Source organism: Lichenostomus cassidix, chromosome 6 (genome assembly GCF_008360975.1).
Source record: "Lichenostomus cassidix isolate B80296 chromosome 6, HeHo_3.0, whole genome shotgun sequence".
In the NCBI taxonomy this organism is placed as follows: Eukaryota; Metazoa; Chordata; class Aves; order Passeriformes; family Meliphagidae; genus Lichenostomus; species Lichenostomus cassidix.
The window spans coordinates 18,731,367-18,756,836 of NC_139487.1; the positions used below are offsets into that span (position 1 = coordinate 18,731,367).

General features: G+C 41.6%; 1 long non-coding RNA gene across 4 annotated transcripts in view; it reads right to left on the reverse strand.

The window, feature by feature from the left end:
- Positions 1-25,470, reverse strand: part of LOC146435402 (uncharacterized) — a 188,927-nt gene that overhangs the window by 89,184 nt on the left and 74,273 nt on the right. For all 4 annotated transcript variants that reach the window (XR_014853219.1, XR_014853218.1, XR_014853221.1 and 1 more), the window contains one exon: positions 1,384-1,530. This is a non-coding gene — a long non-coding RNA (uncharacterized LOC146435402). The remainder of the gene's footprint in view (positions 1-1,383; positions 1,531-25,470) is intronic.

The window sequence follows — 25,470 nt, forward strand, 5'->3', positions numbered from 1 at the left end:
AGCTCTTAATTCGCCAAAACAAACACTCAGTTTGAAATACCCTATGCTGCTAACAGAGGAGATACATTCTGACAACAATCATACAGCTGCAAGAACTCCCTTACGCTCCTTCTCCTCAGACCCAAGTGTTGTGATTGCAGGTCCTCTCACTTTGTCCCATTAATCCTATTTCAATGTGACAAAACCATAGTAAATCTGTAAGCCACTGATCACCTGGTTTGCTTGGCAAAGACAGAAAACATTTTTCCTGACACTGTTTCTCCTTAGGTACCCAAAACTAACGGGCAATCTGTCTCATATGGCTTGCTCCTAAACTGATCAACCTTGAAAAAAAAGGCAGGATTCTAGTTTTGGTTAGCAGGGCCAAAATAGATACTGTTTCTGCCACATATCCCCATTGTATTTTATTTTCCCCTAAAATGGCCTCTTATTCAAATGCTGAATGGGTTACCTAAGATACAGCCCAGACCGAAGAAGCCAAAGAGAGAAGGAAATGGTCATTAGAAGGAGGGGTGGAAACAGTTTAAAACCAAAAGCATGGAGAACTTCGTGTCTCTTGAATAAACACAATGCAAAAGAATTCCTTCGTGCTACTCTCTGAGCTGCCAAAGCAGCAGACTGCTACTTACAGGAGTTTCTGCTGTGAATTCAGGCATGACGCCAGTGTTTGAAAATACATGATGTTGATAGCAACCAACTTCTATATACAATCAACTATGGTTCTCAACTTGAGCAATGAGATTTTACCTTTTTGTCCTTTCTGTATCTTTTGTCGATCCTAGAGGATGTTCATCTACATTGTGGTTAACTCCCTCAAACTCACTGGAGATTTCCTATCAAGCTCAGTTAATGCTGCAATATTGGTATGACAAGTTATCTGTGCTGTGCTAAAGACAGAGGTTGACTCTACAAATGTCAGTGAGAATCTGTCAGTTCTGCTCCTGAGTGAGTATCCACCTGGCCATGAGGTTAGTCCCCTTAATTTCTTTTTACTAGCCATAAACAGAGTTGCTTAAAGACAATTGCTATGCAGACCACTGCCATCTCCTGCTTAAATCACAAGCACACCAGAAGGCACTCAAAGATCTATCTTCAAGCAACAACAATAATTCTTCAAGTCACACGTGACTATAAACCTCTTGTTTCTGATTAGACCATCTACAACTTTCTGTAAACCTCCATTCCAGATTAGTCACTACACAAATGAGGCATAGCATTATTATTACTTCCTCCACCAAGTATACAAGAATTTTTACACAGTTCTTCAGGGCTCCAGACAGAAATCTTAGCTACACCATTCACTCAAAGATCCTTCTAAATTCAAATGCTTTTCATGGTGTCAGGAAATTTCTGTTCAGTTTTACAACTGGTACATTTTCTTACCTTTATCTGTGTTCCACATGGTCTGTTGCCATGCTGCTCAGGGCATTCTTTGACCTCTGCATCCCCTGGTGTCAAAAAGACTCTTAATTGGAATTCGTCAAAATGGCTCCTGAACACTCCTCAGAAGATAAGCCACAGAACCAGACTCTATAGGTCACAAGAACACAAGAAAAAGATAACAATTGATCAAATTACAAACCAGCAAATTTACAGCTAATTAAAATTTTTACCCAACAGTTTGTATTTTGACCAACTGAATTTGTAACCACAGGAAGTTACCAAGATTCCAGAAAAGACTGGGCAGTTTTATAAACAGAGGAGAATCCAGGGTTATGAGCACTCAACAAGCATTCTGCAGATTATCTGAGCTCATAACAAATTGCAGGAGATTCCTGTGTCTGCCCATTGCAAAATTCTACCTTCCTGTAAAGAAGCTGTTGAGACTACTGGCAGAGATGGCTGACCAGGCAAAACATGAGCCTGGACCACTCTTACAAATCCTATACACCTAAATCCACAGATTTAGCATTAAAAGTGAAGAAACAGCCTGTAACTTTGGCTTACATTTCTAATCATGGGGCCTGCTGCAAGAACTGCATATTGCATAATTTTAAGTAATTTGTCTTGCTGCTTTAGGAACCTATTATATCCTGGTTAGTTCTAAATGCAACCCTCTTGAAGCTTATATTGGTTCATTTTGTCTCCACTATTTTATGCAGAGTTCAGTTTTGAATCACTGCCTCTTCAACCACAGGAGTTTTTAAATTTCACAATGCAGAAAGATTTATATTGTTTCAGGTTTTACTCTCTCTTTTCAATTTTTAGGGGTAATTTTTTAATAATTAAAATATTTGTGTTTCTGTCTCAAAGATTCAGTCTTATAAGAGAAAATAAGCCTGCTTACTCCTTTAATGTGTCCTATATCATATTCACCTCACTGGCTCAGGATGGCCTGATCATAACCATTTTTCTCAGAAGCTTGATTTGCCTTCTGTATGCACTACTGTCAATCAGCCCTCTGAAGTCAAAAGAGTTACATTCATGTAAACAGTGTGCAAGTGAAACTGAAATCAGGCATTGACTTTTTAAGATAGCTGTTTTCAAGTTCATTGCCACAGCTACCCCAGAGGAGACTCTACTGCACTCTGATCATCTTGCCTGGCCTCTGGTATGAGATACCCATAGGGCTGCTTTGAATTAATTCCTGCTCTGGGTCCAATAGCTGAAGTAGGAGAATCTGTTTCTGAGGAACATTTGCTACCAAGTATAAAGGTTCAAGTGCTGGAAAATACAGCGAACCCTAACTGTAATATTTTGACAGCTGATTACCTGCACTGTTGGAAATGTGCACATTATTTCTGGTTGAATTTACCTGGTATCAGCTTATAGATGCTGGAGCTTCTCAGATACTGAACTGTGATCAAACTATGTTGCAGAGTTCTTTACTACCAAACTATATGTCCTTCATTTTCATGCATATTTATAAACTGTAATACTACTAATCTCACTTTTAACGAGGAAAAAAAAAAAAAAAAAGCCTGTATAAATAACCTGAATTTAAGCTTTTTATCTGTGTGTGAAGTTGCTCTAAATAAAAGAGAAAACTCCTATGTTCTTTCCTGTACAACGTCTCTTAGTACAGTAACTTTAACTGGCTTTCTAACCGGCAGAGAACTTGCGAGCTCTCCAAAAAGACTGCCTCAAATTCTTTGCAGTTTTTTACTACGACAGCTGCTGGCATTCCACATCTCCTCACCCAAACTACTCTGTTTTAGCACTCTAGAAGTCTTGATGCTCATATGTTGTCTGGCAGGACGCAGACTAGAGGCTTGAGCCAACCCAGGGTAAAAATAACAATGTAAAGACAATCATAAACAAGCAGTCAGTCTTCTCAAAGCTCACTTGCATCATTTTTACCAGATGAGAATTGTATTTGCATTTTCATTTAATATGACTGAACAAAATAAGAGAGAGACCATCAATCACACACCACTTGTGTTTTACCATCCCTAGTTTGGGGCTTGCCACTCAAATTCTGTTCTGTCTCTAGGCTGTGTATGATATGGGCACTCATTTTGCCAACTGGACTGATGAAACCTTTGGTCCCAAGACAAAGATGATGACTGAATGCTGGTAAACTGAGTCACAGTGCTCCAAAAGCAAAACAGGCCCCACTAGCGTGCAGCTAGAGGCTCTGGATGGCTGTTTCAGAAATGCTGAGCTCTGACTTAATGCTCCTTGCAGTGAGATGAGCAGAAAAGGTACTGGTAACTCTTCCACTGATCTCAGCATTGATAATTTTGATACATCCCACTCGCAGTGTAGAAAAGTCCACGGGAGGAGACAGAGGTGAAGATGACACTAGTGAAGCCTTACCTCCCCTCCACCCATGCATATACAACCAACATTTCACAGACTTATCTCCCCCAACCAAGTCATTAGCACATCTCTTTAGGACATTCAAAAATTCCTAGAAGATACATAATTTTAAAATCTATTTAATATTTATGCAAATACTTTGTTACACCCAAACTGAATTTCTTTCTGTCTTTGGTTGGTTTTAACATTATCCATGCTGTAGCATGTGCATGTATACCCACTCTTCTGCATTCAGAAGTTGTGAAGTCAAAAGCACTGAAATGATCATCTACATTGCTCTGACTAGAAACTGAGTCCATATGCCAGAGTCATGACATTTTAATGAAAATGTAATGATGATGTAATTTTAATTATACTGGGAAGTCCTGCATTGTCTCGCCCTTAGACAATGTGAAATGATGTAACCTGGGATCATCAGTGGTATATATGGGACCAGGCACCTCTTTCTGACCCATACGGAGAAGAAACTGGGAACCCAAATCACAGAATTTATTTTGCAAGATGTGATTCCTTCTTGAATGTCCCTGACAATGACAGATACTCATGCATCATGAGGTGCTAGACATCACGCAGTACCTACTGAAACAGTATTTGGGCACCTATCACAGTTTTGAGGGTTAACCATATGTGTCCCTGGCTTCCCATTCACTTTGGTATGGGGAGAAATAGAGATGTAGGCATTACAGGTGGAGGCTTCTGGCTGAGCCCCAGAGACACCACAGAACAACTACGAGCCTTTATTGTTGGGGTTTTTTCTGATTTTTCTTTTCCTCCCAAGCCATGGTGCAAACTGTGGAAAAGCAGCATCATGACTCCCATTACAAGATAAGCGGCACTCCCTTCCTCCCCCCTTCTTCCCTCTTGTGCATTATCCATTGCACTAAGTTGTAATGAAGAGTACCAAAGAGGAATATAATTTTTCTTCTTTTATTTTATTTTTTAAGCAATCTCCTCCTCCACCTCTCCTTTCTTCTACTCCTCCTCTTCTTCATCCTCCCACCCACCCCCACCCTGTCCATCTCCCCTCATCCTACTCACACAGCACTCCCCCCCCTTTACCAGTATCCAACACTGTCAACCCAAACACATGATAAATTGCCCTGTCAACAGAATTCATTCAGGGACCAATTAATTCCACAGAAATGAACCAGGAGCCATCAGTTGCTGAAAAACTCCAAGTGCAGGGAGCGAGGAAGCTAGCTTTGTGTGTGTGTGAGAGAGAGAGAGAGAGAGAGGCTTGGGAAGTTAGTCTGACAGAAATTGGTCATTTAATGCTTAAGTGCACCGTAGACAGCCCTGTCATAGCAGCCGGCATGGCAAAAACTCCCCCAGTGCTTTATTTATTAATTATGTGGAGCAGCACGGGGGTCACTTCACTGTCTCGATACAGACTCATCAACTTTACTTCTTGTCACTGGAAGAGATCCCACAGCATGTGGGATAGAGGGCCAGGCCTTATCTTGGCTCTGTCTCCTGCCATCCTGCTACAATATAGGGTAGAAGCAAGTTTGGAAGATGACCACTTGTGCCCTCAGTGAGAGTGGGCAGCGGCAGGCAGGGACACAAGAACAGTGAGGAAGTGGGAGGCAAACCATTATCCTGCTGCTGCCCAGTTCTGGAGCAGAGATGGTGGGAGCCTGGAGATTTCATTTGCAAAGCTTCCTCATTATCCTCCTTCAAACTCTCCTTAGCCATGATGCCTGCAAAAATCTGACAGCAGTTAGGCTGCTGATGTATTATGAGTACTGCCTATCCTGCTGATCAATAGCATCTCATTGTATTCCCTCAGCTGTCCATACTCACCATTGCTTCTTGGCTCATATTTGTAAGCTCTCTGAGGGCAAGACCATCCTTCTCTCACATACAAGAACAGCACCAGGCAACGCCTGATCTCTGAGAAGTGCTCCTCAAATGGAAGCAACAGAAATAATAATAACAACAACAGTTCTATCCCTTCACAGAATTATAGAAAATAAAGCTGAAGTTGACCTTAGGAGATTGATGAGACCATGCTTAAAACAATGGGATGCATCTTGGTTTAATCTAATCTAAAACATATATTTTTCAATTGGGCCAGTAGAACCAAATTATCATCCTCCATTAGACAGCTTAAAAAGACAAAGAAAACCCAGGAGTGGTGATATTGCACTAGCATTGCAAATTTTAGACCTCTCGCTAGCAGCTCTGCTTGTCCAAGTGCCCTACTGAAGAAGAAACAACTCTTCCTTCACACCCAATGTCCAGTGAAGAGCTGCACTGTTGGACACTTTCAGTTGACCCTGAAATTAGCTCAGCTGGTTAGAGCATGGTGCTAATAATGGCAAGGTTGTGGATTCAACCCCTATATGGGTCATTCACTCAAGCAGGACTTGATGATCATTGTGGGTCCCTTCCAAGTCAGACTATTCTGCCATATTATTGCATCTGATTCCTAAAGAAACAGAGCTCTTCTTCAAAGTTTTGGATTCCTGGTCTGGATTTTCCTAACCTTTCGGATTGTTCAAGAACAAGGCTTAAGTGCATTTTTTCTGCAGGCGTCTCTCCAAATAAACAGCTCTCTCTTCATTCTTATCAGCACAGTAGGGACAATACAGCAAAAGTCTAAGTTGGTGAAACATTGCAGTTCTATCTTGGCAAAAAGCTGTTGCCTTTACATCTCCTATCCCCACCATGGTTCAGTTTAAAGAGCCCAGAAAACCTTGCTCTGTCTATCATGGTACACAGAGGAGAGAACACACCTAGCAGTTCAAATACACAGAGACCCTCTAAATCTAATATGCCTCTGACATCAGATGGCATATTACATTTAGTTAAATACCACAAACTACAAAAACGTATTCTCCTGATTTGGAGCTACAACCAGATCCTTCCAAGGCTTGGAGGATACCTTGGAGGGTTATACTAGGCTGCTTCCTTTTACCTATCCCTATCCCAGAGGCAACCTTCCAAAATCACAATTCCACAACCACGTTATAGTACCACAAGCCAGGTAAAAAATTAGAACAACTGTGTCAATTTCCTTAAGAGAGATGTGCTCTATGCAAGCCAGGGAAAGAGATCTATTCTCTCCTTAAGACACAACACTATCTCTAAAGAGCATATTTTGAACAACAAAAGCCACAAAACAAACATCTGATTTAACGGCAATCTGTACCTATATATTTATCCCTATTTATGGCTCCACTCTCTCAGTAATTTCCCACTAATGGGTAAATATTAGTGTGTGGTGGAAGGTACAGTCTGACCAGGATACTCAATTGACAAATGACTTCTTAAGTTACAAAAGATCCTTAAAAATCCCTTCCAAGACCAACCATGGTAATGTTCCTCAATCAGATTTTAAGTATGCTTTTTAGCATCTGTTTGTTGCTAATAACCAACACTTTATAGAGGAATTTAGATGAAAAAATGTTTTCTGTCCCTTAATTTCACATTAGAAAAGGCAGAGAATTTTTTATTTCACCTAATGAGTAATTTACATGGGCAAAGATGATTTCAGCTGATCAGTAGGATGTTCAGTCTGCAATAATCTTTACCACTGACTCTTAGGTAACTGCCTGTGGGGCAAGTATTAGCATGCATGCAGGAACAGTAACCACTCCCTTCACTTTTTACAATCATTACAATACAGTATTAGTCAAAAAAAAAGCCCAGTCATTTTCCTTTGGGAAAAAACCAAACTCAGTGATCTCTGGGATCCCTGCTAGTTCTGTTCATTTACTCCCTGTGCTTCATCTGAAATGTGACAGGGAAAACAATTAATTTAAAAAGTGAAACTTCTATATACAATTGTCATTTTTCGGCCTTTAAAAACCTCATACTTCAGATATCCAGAAAAGGGATCCTATTACAAACTAATTCCCTCAAGTTCCAGATAATATTCAGAATGGAGCATCTGACTAACATAATTTTCAGTAGATTATAACTTCTTTGTATTAGGAATCATGAATTCCTAGAAACCACAAGTATTGCTGATGTCACTCAGATATTGTAGTGATACTATAAATAACAAAAACAACAGAAAAATAAATATTTTTAAATTATCTGGTACTTGGTACCAGAAATAAAGTACCCCTTTAAAGAGCAGGCATGATAGGAGAAATCAGATAGGAAATCGTCTTGATAGTGGAGGACCTGATAACAATCAGGTCAGAAAATTTACTTTTGTCTTGGATAGACTTTCTTATAGAGATTCTGATATAGAGATTCTGATCACCTTCGTTGTCTAGAAAGATAGGCAATAAAGATTTCATTCTGTGTATGAAAGGACATTTTGGACTTCCATTTGCGTACCCCAAGAGAGAGCCACATTATAGGAGCACCCTGTATTTTGCTGTTACAAGTTTGCTTGATACTTTGGCCTCAAGGAACTCTCTCTGCTGGCCAAAGAACTCAGTGTGTCCCTGCACTGCAGCTCTGCTAGGGACATTGTTTTGCACAGTCACTTCCTCTCTGAAGCATGCATTTGTCCTCGAAGTATCTTCTGGCAGTATGTGGCAACTTACCTGCCTAAGCTAAAACACAACAGGTCATCAGTTCCTACTGTGAAGATGTCAAATCACTTCACTGTCTATTGGGGAATCACACTGAGATGCAGCTGATAATGATTTATGAGGAGGGGCCTGGGGGTTCCAGTGGGTACAGACCATCATCATCATACTTATGCACATCAAGGACACAGGCTTTGCAATATAACTAATACTGACAAGCAGGGAAAAGAATCCCATGATTCTAGGAGATCAGTGTGGACTATCATAACACTACTATTGTTGATACCTTTTCTTGCAAGAGCAGTCTGCAGGCTGTTAACTTAGTCAACAGCAGAGGATGAAAAGAGGTATTTGGCTGATGAGCTTTCTAGTAATGGGGCTTGTTAGCTGCAAGAGTTCAGCAAGTCAGAAAACAGCCTTAAAAACCCAAAACCAAAAAATAACAGGGACGACTGAGGTTTCCATTTTCCTTTTAACCCTTTCACATTTGGTTTACATGGCTAGTAAAGCACCATTCTAAAAATGAAAGCTGCTTTTAAATGATTTGATTCCTGCTGCTAACATTTAAAAGAAAATGTGCAACTGAAGTTTCACAAAGACATCACAGTTTATAATGCCAGACTGAGTCATCCCAGCCTTGGCTATGCAAAGGGCTTAATATACAGAAAGCAATATGAAGACTGTACATAGTCTCTCCTTATAAGACATCTGCACCTGCTCATGACACCAAAACAGCTCTTCTAATAGGAGTGCTGGACTCACTCCACAGAAGAAGAAGTTATTGGTCGCTTAAAGGACAGCAGAGAGCTCTGATCCCATTTCATCCTTCTGAGGCCATTTTTTTATTTTAAGCCGCAGTGTGCTGCTGCTCTCAGAGTGTGGGTGTCAATGCCAGGGCCCAATTACTTCAACAGAGTGTTTGCAGCATCACAGCACAAAAAAATCACACACTGCCCTTGCCTGCCTGGAAATCTCAAGTTTTTTCTATTTTATAATTTTTTTTTAGGCTGAACTCTCACTGATATGGCTGGAGCACTCAACACTGTCCAAGTGAGTTTGCCAGTAGCTATTCTTAAGTGCATGTATTTCCACACACCCCACACATTGGAAAAGGCAGGATCAGGACGGAAAGGCTGGGCTGAATTAGATACAAAGTACCTACTGAAGCCTGTAAGGACTGAGGACCCACACATTTGAGACATACATGTAAGAACCTGGTGTAACAAAATGAGAGACCTCTGCCACAAAGATGGGAGGAGCTGCTGTCATTGTGTGAGCAGAGAAACCTTGGTTTGGTCCTGGAGCTTACAATGAGTGCTTCTTTTCCAGCAGGTAAAGCCAAGCTGCCTTTACTTTCTGCATGATAATTTTCAAAGACCACTTGACTAATTCACAGAGGCTTTGATCTGAGTGCAGATGGACACAGGCATAAACTGTTTCCAGAGCCAGCTGGGAAGCAGTATTTCTGGCACTTCTTACCTCCTGCACTTCTCCTTGACATCCGATCCTAGGCCAGCAGCTCTCCCAGCTCCCATTGTATTGGCAGCTCAGTGACTTGTCTGGTGTCAGTGGAGATCCCACAGTCTCTCTCTGTGTGCTACTCATTCACCACTTGAGAAGCATGGTGGGGCATGAGACTGCACACTGCTCCACAGGTCTCCTTTCAAGGATGGATGAGATTGTCCTTGGGGAGAAAAGGTCAGTATGTCCACCTCACTCCTTGCTTGAAATTACTCCTGATCCAGAGGCAAAGGTCTCTGCAAGGGTTGCTTGGGGTCTATTTTTGGGACAGTCTAGGTAGGGGTAGATTTTTCATGTGCAGCCATGAGAGAAGGTGATGACAGGGGCTTTTACTAAGTCTCTGTGATCTCCCTGTTACTCTCTTCCTTTTCCAGGTAATTCTGCATCTTGAGTCATGCTTTATTCAACCTGTCAGGGTTCTCCCTGAACCGAAAAAGATCATCTGCAGTCGAACCAGGAAAAGAATCTAGTCCCTTATAGTTAAAAAGCATATGCCTCTCATACTGTATTTACAGTTTGTGATGTAATAGTGACTTGATACTACAGCAGTGACTTGATTTTGTTCAAGTATATAGAAAACATACACTGAAAATTATTTTATTCATGTAGACTTTAATGGAAAAATTCTGGATTTACACCTGTGAGTCCATTAGGGAAATGAGAATCAGAGAGTGTGAACTGATGCATTCAGCAAGACAGAATTTTTTGTTTGGTTTTGTTTGGGGTTTTTTTACAGTCATTTTCCTATGATCACTCTTTAAACATGCTTTTTGTCTTTTTTCTCTTTCTCTCTCTCTGACTAAACAATAAAATACTATATGAGCCATGGAAGTTTTTCTGATTTTGCTATACCTTCCTATACTGCTTTGTGGGCCTGGACCTTCACTGTGCTAAGGAGTGAATCTGTAATTCTACCTTTCACTGAACTGTATGTTCTGACACAAAAGGCTGGGGATAAACAGAAAAAAAAGCAAAAGTTAATATACTGGAGGGTCCCTATGCAGTCCTTGTTTCATGCAAAAGCATTGCTCTGTCATATAATCAAGACACAATATAATTCTTCCCATTCACACTAAGTGCCTTTCTAGCAGCTTTCTAAGGATATGTTTGAATGGATCCCATCACTACAGTTTCTCAGTTTTGCACAGGCATTGCTCACTTTGACTCCAGACTAACATAGGACTTCCTGGGAACTCAGAACTTTGCCCATTTTACAGCTGGGGAGCTGAGACATAGGAATTAATTACTGTGTGCATGGTCACACTGCAACTCTTAGCTCAGCAGAGAATCGAAGTAATGTCATTTAGATGCCACTTAATGTCACTTATTATTTGATGTGCTAGACTGTTCTTCCCACAGCTGATCACTCTTTTGTATGCAAATCAGCCGCTTGAGCTGGAGTAAAGGCACTGTAAACTTAAATATTGAGTGAGGTAAAGAAGCTGATGAAAAAAATGTAAACAGAGAACTATTTGGCAGGGTTTACAAAGAGGAAGATTGTGCTGTGATTAGCAGTAGAATGTGCAGAAACATGGAAACTTTATTTTGTAATGCTGATGGCTCTGCCATCTATCTCTCTGTCAATTTTCTATCATCTTTCAGCCAAGCAGTGACATGTATCTGTGAGTCCAGAAATGGGGTCTGTGTCCCAAGATGAACTGAACACCCTTCAGGATAAGGACTATATTTTGTTGTGCATTATTCCTTGTGCAGTGCACTCTGGTCCTTGCTTTTCCAGGAATACCAGAAGAGATAGCTTGGTGGACAGGCTGGATACACCTAGTCCTGCAGTTCCCAAGCCTCTTTTCTGCTTGTGAATTTACCTGATATGGGGCAACAAGTTTCATAGCACAAGGGCAAGAATTAGACTCTGTGCCCTGAGAAGAGAGGAATGGTTATGAGTAGGATTTAAGGGATGAAATAAAAGAAGATAAACAGTCCTGGAGTGCAAAGATGCTGGCAAGCAATATTATCTGGATGTGTTGTCCCAATCAAGCCCACAAGTCTATTCAAAGGAGTACTCTGTACATACACAGTGTTTGCAAACTCAGGCCATGATTAAACAGAAATGACATGCAGCAGTCTATGAAGGAAAGCAGCGGGTGCTAAAATGCTTAGCTGTTTTTCTTTTGAGAAATCAAGTGTGCTTCAAAGATAACAGGCCATGAAGATTAAGCTGCTACTGCACCAAAGGAGAAAAGCAGATGGAGCCACCAGCACTGCCACAGATGAGTACACAAAGATGTTTAAAGGCTGGAGATTTTATCAGCCCCTGCTCAAGGAGGACTGTAGGTTTGAGCTGTGGAAGTTGAAGAGAGGCAAAGAGGAAAGGAAGGGGAGGAACATGAAGTAGAAGGATTTCACTAATTAAAAGAGATTAATTAGCACCATAAAAGCAGGCACCATGGATTACAGCAACTGTCAGCAAAGAGCACTGACAGCTGGAGAAGAGCCACTCCCATCCTCAGCCACCAGCCACCTCCCCACCTCAAGCCTTAGGGCAGTAAAGCCAGGCAGCTCAGAGTGCCCCCAAAATGAGGGGTAACTTGGAGGATGGATCTCAACTGGACAGTGGAACGAGCTGGTGCTGGTTTTTTGCACATTCCATGTCACCTTGAGCAAATCACTGATCTTGCTATGCTCCAGTTCCTGAAATAGGGAGATAATTCTTCTGAACTGCCAATTTAAATTGTAAGACCTTTGGGGCACAGAATAGAGCACACCTTCTATTATATTTATAAGGGATCAGTAAGCATTAAAGAAGTGCTGCAGTAAAGAGCTAGTTAGCTGGTAACCAGAGTCAAGATGCACAAAGCTAAAGTTAGAAAAAAATGTTCACGCACTCCCCCTCCACCCCACAACGCTCCTTTCATATCAATAAAGTATTTCATAATTTAGCTATGCCAGAGGTATTTTTAACTACAAGACTGGAAGCAAATATTACCAGCTTATTTTCTGATACATTTTTATACTTCTGTTGAAAACATTTTCACTTTAACATTTTCTTGTATTTGGAAAACAGCAAAATACAGAAAGGTTCTAAAATTCACACCATCTTAATTTTGCCAAAGTGAAACACTGATATTGTTATTAAAATTGCTTCATTCTGTTTAGCCAAACTTCTCAAACTATTATGGATCACAGAATACTTTTGATTCCCAAGAAACCCTGTATTTACAGCTATCATTGTAAGTACCTCCAGCTTGTTCCACTGCAGCACCACGAGTAACATGTACCATTCACATGTAAAGCATTTTAGTATTTGCTATGCAGCATCTATTAATTCTGTAAAAACACATTCATTTAGAAGCCAAATAAAGTGTGTTAGTTCAATTCCATACGTGCACAACACTAGAAGATCTGATCTCCACTAAAGGTCCCATTTGTTCCTTAAAACCACAGCATGTTCTTCTATGTATGCCAGAAACAGGCTAGAAGTTGCGGGGGGGATGACACTCTGGAGAGTCTCCTGCTTCCAGCTTTCTAACTCTCAAAGTCCTTGCAGAAATCTATTAGCTTCCCATTTGCCTCAGTTTGTCCACATACAAACTGAAGATATTATCTAATACAGCCTCATAATATGTTGTAGGGCAAATACATTTGCCTCTGTCTGTGGAGCAGGCAGAGGCTTGGGTGGACAAAGCAACAGAAACTACTGAACCTCCTAGTACAGAAGCAAACACAATTGCTCTTCAAAAACCTGAACATCATAGGCAGATTTTAAGAATCTTTAAAGACAGAAAACTAAACCCCAGTAATAAAGCTGGGTTTTTTCCTGTTCTCTCAGCTGCCATTGCAAGTCACACACATCATCTGGACTCCAGCTTGGAGGAAAAAGAATGTGAAAATTGCGGACGCATTGCTGTTCACCCTACCACTAGGACTGTAACTTGTGAGGGACCCATTCTTGGCTCCAAGCACAGGGAGAAGAACTACAACATGAAGCTGTAGATTTACTTTGTAGATATGTGACATTGGATGAATTACTTCTTTTCCCCTTGTTTCAGTTTCCCCATTAGCAAGAAGAAGGAGGGAGGTAAAAGACACACCTCCTGGAACCACTGGAAGGCCATAGTTTACCCTCATCCCAAGCACACAGTGTCTGCAAAAAAGCTGATTCTGACCTGAGCTCTCTGCTATCCATGAGAGCTCCCTGCTCCTTTAGGATGCTGAAGTGAGCAGTCTTGTAAAGCTCTGCACCTGCCTGCTGTGCACAGAGCAGCCATCTAAGCACAGAGTGCCAGACCCTGGGCTGCTCCAGTCTATTTTATCACAATTTACTTGGTAACAGGTTACAAATGTGGCATCTGATGAAAATAATGAGCCTTGATGTCACTTAGTGCACGAGGCTCCCTGTGTGTGTGCAGGGAATAGCAAACAACAGCCAGCCTGGCCTCCTCACAAGTGCCAGTAAAATTGGTCCCATGGCAGCATACTCCTGCTGCGCTCTGCCTCAGCAAACCTCACCCACCAGCCACATTCAGGCACCATCAAAACTCTCTGCAGCATCAAGGTCAAGCCCAAGGCAACCCAGAGTGGGACTACTCTCTACTGTGGCAAGTCAATGTCCTTTGGGAACTCACCCAGTGGCCAGGTGTCAAGGACACTAGTTATGTCCTCAGGTGCATGTGTCCCACTTCCAGAGGCACAGGTCACTCAGGAGCAGGAACCAACCCACTGTGAGGAAATGGTCCCTCTTTTCACCTTAGCACTGTTAGTATGATGGAAAAATTTTCAGTGAAAAAAAATCCCACTGAAAATCTAGAGGAAGGTTACCCAGCTCTTAAGTGACTAAGTACCCCTGTTCTTAGGGGCTGGTCAAACCAAGCTGTACCAAACAGTTGCTGAGTGGCTCTACCCAAGTCCCTTTGCTCTTCTGAGTCTTGTTTTTACTGTTGCTGAATGGAGACAAAAGTACTCATACTCCATGGGATGGCCTTAAGGGTAAATCTGATAAAGAACAGTCTGGGGCTATGGACTAAGATAAAGGTCCTTGTGGCTAGTGGGAAGGGGTGCAAGCAGCTGTGATATAGAGCAGAGAGAGACGCATCTGAGAAGATGGGATAACCGCAGAAAATATCATGAAACAAGTGCTAAAACAGATACAGGAATGGAAAGCAAAAAATGACAAGGGTAAAAACTGTGGAACAGAGCCATGATACAGCTCTTCATTCTTACTCTGTTTTGCCTTTTAAGTTGGGATTTCCCAGCCATTTTTCAAAGTTTCTATTTAAAGAAAAAGAAAAAAACCAACAAAACAAAAGCATCTAACAAAAACCACCCACAAAACTCCAAACAACATATACCTTTAGATAGAGAAGTAGGACTCCATATTTTTGGATGCTTTGGCTAGGTATCCGGACTGATACTGTTCTGGAATAAACCAGATTTAAACACTTGAAAATCCCCTAGAGGAGTTAACTGATCAGAGGAAATGAGCCTTGTACCCCCTAACATTTACCATTACCACAATTAGAGTTTTATTTCAATATAGAATTTATTTCAATATAGAGTTTTATTTCAAATAGAACAAAACAAAACAAAACAAACCAACAAAACAAACCGCCATCTTACACTTTTTGTGTATTCAAATACCAGTATAAAATCTGCCCAAGATGCAGAAGGACCTTGCAATACCACTGCTGGAATAACAGACAAGATGTGAGGGTTGCAGGTCTCATTTTACTCCCCTCTGTGGGTTCAAAATACAAATACTTCATTTCCTATGTGTGAGGATACAGTCTTCCCAAATTACAAAGCCAAATTATTATCTGTTTGCCTTTTTTTTTTTTAACAAGAGACATATCCTGTCATGACAGGGGCTCTGATCTCACGAGAGCCCTTCATTGCTATTGTAATATAAAGACTAACCCCACTCCTCTCATTAAAATCTCGTCTTCTTCCCCAGAGCTTCAACGCTGCTCATAGTCAGGTCACTGAACATAGCCCATGTGTAAAGGGAAATGGCAGCAGGACAAGAGAGGGTGGATGAGGACATGCTGAATGCTTATGTTTGTTGAGCTGGTCACAGTGACACCTAGCTTTTTTTTCCTGAGTTGACAGCATAAGGCATACAAAAAATGTAAATCATAGCTTTTGATTGCATAATTTTGCACTGAGTCTAACATAGAAGTGTCTGAACAGGGGGAAAAATGTATAAAAGGGCTTTCTTTTAATCTAGCAGAGAAAAGCTTAACAAAAACCAGTGGCTTAGAAGTTAGAATACAAATTCAGGTGAGAAATGCAGCCCTCTGTTTTAATTTACTGTGATTAGCTATTGAAACGATGTGTCAACTGAAATAGTGAGTTCTTAATCTCTTAATGTAAACTGTACAACATGTGTCTCAATCAGGAGGTCAAAGCAGATTATTTCAGGATTCCTTCTATGTGTAAATATATTTTTTCTGTTACCTACTTGTCCCCTGCAGTCAGTCCCTCACAAGATCCTTATCATCTCTCCTGATCTTTATCAGCATGCCAACCTTTGTCACACCTACAAGTTCCTCTTTTGTATGTTTATTCCTTTTTCACGTCATTAACAAATGTATTTACCAATTCTGGCACCGATTGCCTGTTTTGTCTGAATACTTCTTTCAGCGATGTGAGAACTCTCACCACACCCCTTGCCATTCTGCTTCCAAAAGGATTCTCTTATTTGGACAATTTTTTTTTTCTGCTATCACTTCAGTGTATGCGAGTCTCCTGGATATGTCAGCCAAGGCATTTTCTGTAAATTTCTGTCCAGAGTAATTTGAGAGTTCCCCATCTGTAAAAAAGTCTGAGCATTCCTATTTTGCAGATGTAAAAGTATGCCACAAGAGACCTACATCCTGATGCACAAAGCCTTTAAATGTCTAATTCTCACTGAACCCTTATCCCTTATGGAGAAGACCTCAAATGGCTGTGGGGAGAGCACTCTACCTAAAAATCTTATGTCTTAGGCAAAGTGCTTTGTAAGTACAAAAATAAACTCCCAACTCCAGAGAGCCTCCATCCTCACCTGCACACTACATTGTAGAGTCAAGAGAGACAGACACACTAAAGCCAATATGCAAGTAGTTACAGCCCCGCTTCATCAGCTCCAGTCTCTAATTGTGAAACCCACAGCCATGAGCCATTGGGAACAGCTCTCCAGATCAGGTGGATCAGCTACTAGGGACCTGGAAAGTCCTGTCCAGTGTGATGGTCTCTATGAGCAACTGGAGCAGGGCTTCAGCCTCAGCAGCCTGTATGTCAGCAACTGGGGAGACTGGCATGCACAGACAGCTACTGGGCAGGCTGTGTGTCTGAGCCCAACAGCTGGACAGTCCACTTTTTACATATGTGGAAGTTGCTACCAACAACCGAGAGGGCAAAATTACATGATTTTTAAGATCCCTTCCAGCCCAAACCATTCTACGATACTCCTCAAAACACCTGCATAACCAAGGCCAGCTCAATTCTGTACCCAGAGAACTCTGTCTTTACATACTAGAACCCCTAACCCCTGGGGCCTGCTGACTGCGACAGATAGAAAAGCTCTCTGCAGCAGTGTCTGCTGGAATGTTTTTTAATTATCTCTGGAAAGTATGGACTGTGTATCATCATTAACTGGACTAAACACTGACGGTCAGTGAGTCAGGTACCAGTAAACGGTGCAATTAACAGCCAGAGGAGAGAAGTGTATTCAATCTGAAAGCTTTCTTTCTCAATCCATCTCCACTCATCACCCAAAGTGCTGAGCAGCGGACTTTTACTTTCAATTACATTAATCAGGTTAATTCCAAGTTAAAGTCAACATTTTAATCAAGAGGCAGGGAAGTAGAAGGCTGAGGGGAAGAAAGTAGTGAAAAGAAGGGCAAGAGGAAGGAGGAGAAGGAAAGGAAAGAAGAAAGGGTAGAAGATGCAGGGAAAGAAAGCAAGATCTTACAGTGACAGGCACCACTGAAAAAATTAAATGGAATAAATAAGGAATAAGCTTTCATGTGGGACCTCTAAATTAAAGGGGTTAGCATTTTCCTCCTGTGTAACTTTGGTACACTGGGCTGTTGCAGGGGGAAATCAGAATATATCAGAGCAGCTTCAGGAATGCTGTATTTTATGTCCATAGAAATATCTCTTCTAAAGAGTCTGTAATGACCCAAGTCACAGACCCATCACACCATGACTTCTGTTTGCCCAGGCATAACTCTCCTGCATGCCCTGTAAAGCTTAAAAGCATTGCATGCCTAGAAAACCTCCCAAGTGCTCCATCACAAGGAACAGAAATTCCACCTGTACCTGCAGCTGAATCTATCACATTAGCACTACTGGGGGATCCAGTATTGCAGAGATCAAGTACAATGACTGCAGAAATATGGCATTAAGTCTTTGGAAGAAGCTTGCTCTGATGAGCCCATTGTATGTCCCTGATAGAGATTTTTTTAACTAAGTGAATAGTTAGAGATGCCCAGCTTCCACTGGATTTCAAAAGGACCAGGGAGCCTAATTTCATTTACCTCCTTTACTGATCACCTTTACAGGTGATCCAGATTTGCAAAGGAAACCACAGAAAGGATGCTGAAAGGTTCATCTGGGCTACAAGTCTTCACTCTTGCCAGGGAAAACATAACGTGTGTGAGGTAAGAAGCAGAGATTTAGGAGTTTTGGTTCTGGCCCATCACACTCTTTCTTTCATAGTCACATTAGTTTACAGAGAAAGTTCAAGGTGCAGCTCCAGTTCTACAGAGCTCTGCTGAATCCTGAGGAGCAGTCTCACTGGCTGTGTGTTTCATGACTGTCTCCTGGACAGTGAACCTACTAGTGCTTAGACTGAATCACAGAAGGCACTCATTGTGGGCCTGAGCAAATTGCTAATCCTCGGCTCACAGAACAATGCCAGTTTCCTCTCTTGAAGGCTTGAACAAAAATCAGAGGGAGATTCAGTACGTGGGAAAACAAAAGCTGGAGGAAAACAGACTTTCTGTAGGAAGAAAGCATATGATAGAATATATGGACTACCAGGAACACCTATTTACCTCCTGACTCTAGTACAAACTTCTCTCATGACCTTGGGTGAATTATTTCTCCCAGCCACAATTAAACCATGCAATGGAGACAGCAGTGCCGCTGCTGTTATGTCTCCAAAGCACTTTGACAAAAAACCTGTAATTTAGCACTATTGTTGTTATTATATTTTATTATTAACCACATTTTTTAATTAAAACCTGCTCAGGATCATGACACACCTTTGGCCAACTGTATTGTGTCTTTCACATCTCAAAAACATCAGAATAATCATCCATTAGGAATTCAGAGCAACAAAATAGTGCAAAGGGATTGAGAAGCACACAAGGGAAAGAGATATGTAAAGTGAGGAAAAGCTCACCATATGATGATGCCTGTATGTGTTACCTACTAAAATTCAAGCTTAGGGGGTCTTTGAAACAGCAGCAGGCATTGTGGTTCTGTTCCCATGCTTGTGAGGTTTGATAGCATAATAAGAACCACATGCCCCAACTGAGCAGAATGGTACCTGCTTTTGGAAGGGAGCAAGAGACAATGAAACATTGTCATCTGTTCCCAAAAGCCATCAGGAGCAGAGCTCCAGGACTTTCTACCCAGCAGGAGCTCAGTTCCAGCATTTCTGAATTTAAATTTTAAAAAGTCACTCGCTGTTTCACTTGAATAAAGAAACAAATGATGCAAAAATAGAAAGACTGGAGTAAATAAAATAAGAGCAAGCAGTTAATTAGTGGGTCTGATAAAGAATACCCTGCCGTGCTCATTCTTCCTCCAGCATTCCCCACTCCCACTCAGTGCTCAGCACTCTGCTAAGACCCACACTGCAGCAGAGGCCCCTGTGCTGCCTGCTCCCCTCAGCTCACCAGTTCAGCTCTGCAGCACAGCTGGAGCTGAAACATCCCTCTGTGCCACCTTAACCAGCACTCCTGAACAAAAGTGTCCCTAGAAACATCTCGTTCTTTCCCCTCCCTCTTCTCACCACCACACCCAGAAAGCGCAACAGGTTTCAGCAGTGACAGGAAAACACCTCTTTTCCCTAGGAGTAGCAAGAAAGGTAGGAATGCGATGACTTCTCAGATTAGTTTGGGATCCCACCAGATTCTGTACTCATAAGGAAAGGTGTTGCCAGGTCAGTGAAAACAGCAAATACCCTTTGTCTGGAGGCAACCTCCTGAATCTGAGAACCAATGCTAAAGTCAGCCAGGGCCACCAGAAGCATTAATTTTGTCACAGGAGAGCTGTAGCTCTGGACACATGGTTCTGCTCCTGAATGTGCTGCTGAACTGTTCGTAACCACGGCTCAGTCACTGTGCCAAACCTATGACCTTTCCTAGGCTGCATGCCTCTTATGGGCATAAAAATCCTTTACAAAAGGATTTAAACCCTGATAAATACATGGTTGGCAAAACCACACCTAAAGACGCAATAATGATACCAAAAAGTGGAGTTACAGCCATAGTTTGTTTCACTTGGATTCGCTAGAAAAGTACACAACTCAGTGAAGCTTTTCTGTTGTGATTGCAGAATTGGTACGTCATCCTGGTGTTTCTACATCATTAAAATCTCTGCATGTACATATGGCTTTACCACATGCCTGTAGATAGCCCAGTTCTTGACAGACTGATTCTATTGACTCCTGAAATGCTACTAAGAGTAGGGTATTCCTATTCTCAGTAAATAAAAAATAATCCATATCCCGAGTGCTGAGGAACTCTCATATCCACCTCCATCTGGCAGGGCAATCCATCACACATAGAGTGCAGGTAAGGAAATCAAAACACAGAACAGGAAAGAGTCATTTTCCTAAAGAGGCTCAACTGTTATGACCTCATCATTCTATTCAGCAGTCCTATCCCTCAGGATCCTCAAAACAAGGTTAGGCTGCTGTGTTCACTAACCTAATTCACTGCCAACTGTGTTGAATTTCACATTCCACACTATGGCCTTCCTAGGGGCCTCAAACCTTCATCTTTTGCCCTGCACATACACGTAGTGACTTACACACCTATCTTACTGCATGCTTTGAAATTGGATCCACATTGCCATGATGCCTGCTGATTCTTCTCATCCTGAGGCTCTAGGAAGTGATGTGGAGTGGAAAGCAGAATTAGTGGTCCTGAACCCATTGGCAGAACTCCCATTTTAATGTAGTCCAAGAAAAAACTGTAAATCATAGCTCCCAGGGATGGAAAATGTCTGGGAGGTCACATTCTCCTCTGAACACAGTGCACCTGCTGAAGGTCTCAGGGTCCCCAAAACCCTGCTCTCCTCAGTTATGTGGGAAGTTCTAGGGAGAGGAAAGGAGAGTCTCCTGTTCAATTTCCTATTCTGGGCTGAAAGGCTCCTGTTGAAGGATGGGATATTGATTCTTCTCCCTCCAGGCCTCTCCAGCAGTATAAGACCTTGGCCGGCTAGAGTCGGACTCAATCATAATTGTATTTGCATAATACATTTTACCTTTCTCTCCTCTGCTGTAGTTTTCTGAACTTGCCAAGTTGCAAGCTGACCCTGTGAGCCAAGGCGTGATTAACTGAGAAATTCACAGCAGCGCCACTTTAATCAAAGGGGACAGAGGTTACAACAGCTCAATATTAGTGATAACCAGCCTTTGATCCACAGAGCTAGGCCAAGCCTGGCAGGCAAGCTGTGAGGAAATGCACCGTCAGGGCTTTTGTGGGGAAATAATACCTGATTAACCCCTTCATTTAACCTGCTGTGGGTGAGCAGAGAGAATCACCAGAAAAAACTCTCTTCCAGAGTCTTAATTACAGCCCACAAAGCTGCTGCTTCTTAAAACTATACCTAAAGGTGTTAAATTCCGGAAAAGAACCACCTCCATCTCACAAGACCTATAGACTGACTTCTAATGACAATTAGCTTCCAAATGCTCCTGCTTCTACTCCAGACTGACCACTGGTATTAAGCCGAGTAACGGGCTGACACAGACACAGCCTAGGCAATCAACATTTAGCAATTCTCTACAGGTCCACACACATGGGCAGTTTTTCCAAGTCCAAACCACACTGCTGCAAAGCCCTGGCCAAGTCTCTCAACCCTCTGTGGCTTTCCTTCCCTTTCCTTTCCTTTGCTTCTGCTCCTTTTCCCTCTTTTGCCTGAGAAAATGCCATTTCTTAACATGGAGTTCCAATAAGATCTAACATAATGTAGCTAACTAGATCATAATTTAATGAGGACTTCAACAAATTAATTAGAGATCATTCTCATAATCAGGTTGCATCAAAGGTAATATGAAGTCTAAACAACAGGAGAAGTGTGATTTGACAAGAATTTTTTTTTAATTCAATATGTAGTCCTGAAACAGAAAACAGACTCAGAATCCCAGGGGAGAAGAAAGTCCCAGTTATGGTAACTGTAGAGAAATTGAAAATTCTCATTTTCTACAAAGCTTTCAATTTTGAAATTTGTTTAGCATGGGACTGGAAATAACCCACACAAAAAGAAATCTGTCATAGAAATATGTAATAGAATAAATTTCCTGCCAGAAACAAATTTGGGTCAATCAAAACATTTTATTTCAATAAAATAAAAATTTTAAGAATTCATTTTCTTATTTAAAAGCCTTATGAATATTAGAGGATCAAACATTCTCAAAAAAGAATTAATTTCAAAGTGAAAAACACCTTTTGCTTTTGAAGGAGTGAAATGGAAGGTGACAATTCTACCAAGAGGCTTCTGTCAAAAACTTTTGTGAAACAAAATATCAGTGAAAGTGGCATTTCAGAGATAAGTTTCTCTTTTCAGTTAAACAGTCTCCTCTAGTAGGAAATGTTATTTTAAAACCAATCCATTCCCCTAATTATCTCTTTTTGAGAGGACACAGGAAAAGGCAGGGCCATCATCCTGAATGCTTTTAATTTACCCGCTCTTACCATCTTCCCTCAAACAAAGACCTGGCCAGAGAACCAGGAAGAAGTCTCACCTCTGCTGCATAGACCAAAAGGACACAAAGTTTTCCAACCAAGACTTTGGCTCAACGTTCTTTAAGTGAGGGAAGCGCCCTCCTTAAATGGGGCCAGCAAGGGTGAAGAAATCACCTCATATACTCCCAAAGCAATGCATTGTGGAATCCAAGTACTCTGCCACTGAAAAGCAGATTTTCCAGTACAGTCACATTATAATTTTGGGTCATGACTTTAAAAAAAAAAAAAATTATTTGGGCCTGTTTTTGAAGGATAGTCTCTAGACACCTCCAGGAGGCCTCATTTTTGAAAAGCAAGGGGTCTGAAAGCCACACATCTTTCCCAGACTGTTTTTGTGACTGCAGACAACTTTAGGCAATTGTTTTGTTGAACAGGTGACTAAAGCCCAGCAGGCCCTCTGCAAAGGCACACACACATTAGCCGGAGGAAGTCAACTCTCATCCTGTGGATTATAGTTCTACAGGTCTCAGCTCCTCCCGCACCACTTTCTCCTCCTCACTTCTTGATGGACAATTCTCTGCTACTCCCACCACTTCTATTTATCTTCTTTCTCTTCAATGCATTGGATTTGTGTCTTATTCACCCCTGCATTAAACATCTCTAGGAACATGGAAGGAAGCAACAGGAAGTCTCATTCTGGCAGAAGGAAAGGTACTTCAGCAAAGGCACGCTACATACCAAAAACCTGCACTGCAGTTTCTAACCTCTCCCCTGTACCTCGGTAAAACAAACAAACATCAGTTACCTGTAATATAATACAACCCTCTGACCTAGAAAGTGCAAGATACAGCCCACTGGCAGAGGATGACAACAGATACCACGCCAAGCCCACTCAGCACACTGACCTCTGCTTGCTTATCTGCTAGCAGTAGGCTTTGGCTGCTTCTCTCCCCGCCATTCTTCTCTACCCCCTGCACAACCAGTCATTAATTGATCCCTGATCATCTCACAAATATATTTCCCTCTTTCCCCAGGGCAGGTCCACCCGCTTTTCCCCGTTCTTTGCCATTAACATGGGTCTCACATCACCATGCACAGCAGCACACGCACAGCTCCAAACACCTCAGGGCAGGCACATCATTTCCAATTGTGAGCAAATGCTGTTGGTTTTCATTAATCTGCAGACACTATATTTGCCAATTTCTCCAACTTTTCTTTCTCACTCTCTCTTTCTGCTCCGAGGCAGGTGAGTGCATCAATTTTCTTCTCATCTGTGGCAGTTAAATTAAATGGAATCGGCCTGATTGCTGAAAATCAAAGAGAAGGCTGATAAAGCAATTAAATCCCTCTAATTCCTCCCCTTGAAAAGGTGCAGCTTGGCTCAGAAGCTAATTAACTTCATAATGAAAATCCTTCTTCACCTTTTTAGGCTTTCTTTCAGTCTAGTTTTCGGTAGAGGTGGTAGGTTGCCTATAGAAGAGGGATGCAATAGTGAAAAGCATGGCTTCCTGGAAAATGGCAGAGAACCAGGTGCAGGCATCAGATCAGAGTCTTTCCAAGGGCTTAATGTGAGCCACTTCTGCTATGTAGGACCAGAATGTGCTGTGATGTTTGCTCTGTGGTTGAACAACAGCTCTCAGGATAACCTGTTTGTCACTAGCTTTCAGGTTTACCCTGTGCCCAGCCCATGAATACTATCAAAGCCTAATCCATTTGTAACAGCTTCAGCTACAGCAATTGCAAGTTTCATCTCTGGGATTCATTAAATTTCTCATATGACAAACAAAACAGCAGCTTCACATTAGACACTTAATTCATCTTAGTTGTTACAGTCATAAAAGATAGACAAGCACAGATCTTTAGAACTCTGCAGTCCATCTTCCTTACTCCATTTCTACTTAGCATTTGGATTTTTGCTCCTTCCCACTTTCATTTTGTTGGGAGTGGGAAGGCTCTCTAAGATTTTTAACAGGCACCTTTCAATTCTCTTACAAGTAAGAAAACTGTCAGCCCATGCTATGCTAAGTTCTGTTTTTCTCTGAGCATGCTCCTCCTGGTACCAAAGTACCCCACATTATTCTACATCCAGTCACAATCCAGAGTGCAAGGGGGATCAAACTCCTCATGCTCCAGGACAATACACCCTGGTCATGAATCACATACAAGTGATGTATTTCAATTTGCATCTCCCAGAACCCATACAAAAGGTACTAAGTACCTAAGTACTGTTGCAGCAGTACTCTGCCATGCTGATTTTCTAGGCACAGCCTGGCCCTTCACCAAACTTTAGCCCCTTTAATTTGTCAATGTGGGAGTCAATAATTCCAGGGAAAAGTTAAATGGACAAATCTTATTCAGTATTGTGCCACTTTAACTATATAGAAAATATTACAAATGTGGCTAGCACAGGTCTTTCTCGTGAGAACATTCCGCTGTGTTTTATAAACAAAGATAAAGTCTGGATGTTTTTCAAACAGTGTCTCGAGATTTGGACAGCTCAGGCCTGGCCAATTAGGCCTAGGGGGAGGTTTCTAGCTGACCAATCTGGGCGACCTCTGAAAAGTCTATATATATATGGAAATCAAAATAATAAACTCTTTTCCTGCCACACTGAGAACTGGGGTCATTTTCTCTGCTAGCGGCTCAACAGCGACATACAAATGTATTACAACACAAATATACAAGGGGAAGACAACTGTTGTTCACAACACATCTCTGTACACACTGGCATCTAACGTCCCACCAGGCAAACCTATATCAATGTTTCTACTTTCCACCATTATTCCTGCTATTAGAAATCTACGCTTCAAGTTAAATTTACATCCCCTTTTGTC